Consider the following 706-nt stretch of genomic DNA (forward strand, 5'->3'; position numbering starts at 1 on the left):
TTGGGTGTGGATTGGGGGGTAGCAGAGGGGAGTCAGTTTTGCAGTTTCTCTTTTATTAGATTAGATACTTTGGGTGGGGGGGGGTCTAGGTTTAAGGATTAGAGACAGACATGATTGATAGCTGTGGTTTATGGCCCCAATTGCTATTGTCTCTAGAGCAGAGTTTGTCAGCTTTGGCACAGTTGATGTTTTGGCTGGATAACTCTTTGTTGTGGAGGACTGACCTGTACATTGTAGTCTATTTACCGGCCTCTACCCACTAGATGCTATCTATACCTCCCATAGGCATGATAATAAAAAATGTCTCCAAACATTGCCAAATGCCCTGGTTTAGGCATTTGCGAATGCAGAGTTGCCCCTTGTTGAGAATATTGCTTTTGGGATATTTCTAGCGGTGATTGTAGCAGGGTTGTCTGTAAAAGAGAGTGCCACCTTCTCACGCTCATCTCTAATCAATGCACTATATCAGGTTCTTAGAGCCACTGATATGGCCTTAGCTCACTCTTCTGCCCCATGTCATAATAACCAAATGAAATGCATGTTAACAAAGAAGCACATTACTCATCAAAAATATTAGTAAGAAATGTCCCTTGAGACTTCCTTCTCAAATGAGTGACTACAAAAATGTAAGCATTGTTGAGTGATCACCTCAGGGCTTCTGGTTTGGAGCTTAATTTTCTATGTGTGTGTCTTTTTCTTTCCCTCT

At 41.9% G+C, this 706-nt stretch overlaps 1 protein-coding gene across 1 annotated transcript in view; it reads left to right on the forward strand.

The window, feature by feature from the left end:
• The window catches only part of LRP6 (LDL receptor related protein 6), a 134,678-nt gene that overhangs the window by 95,481 nt on the left and 38,491 nt on the right, over positions 1-706 (forward strand). The gene's annotated exons all lie outside the window — the stretch shown is intronic.

This window comes from Myotis davidii, unplaced genomic scaffold (assembly GCF_000327345.1).
Source record: "Myotis davidii unplaced genomic scaffold, ASM32734v1 scaffold1017, whole genome shotgun sequence".
In the NCBI taxonomy this organism is placed as follows: Eukaryota; Metazoa; Chordata; class Mammalia; order Chiroptera; family Vespertilionidae; genus Myotis; species Myotis davidii.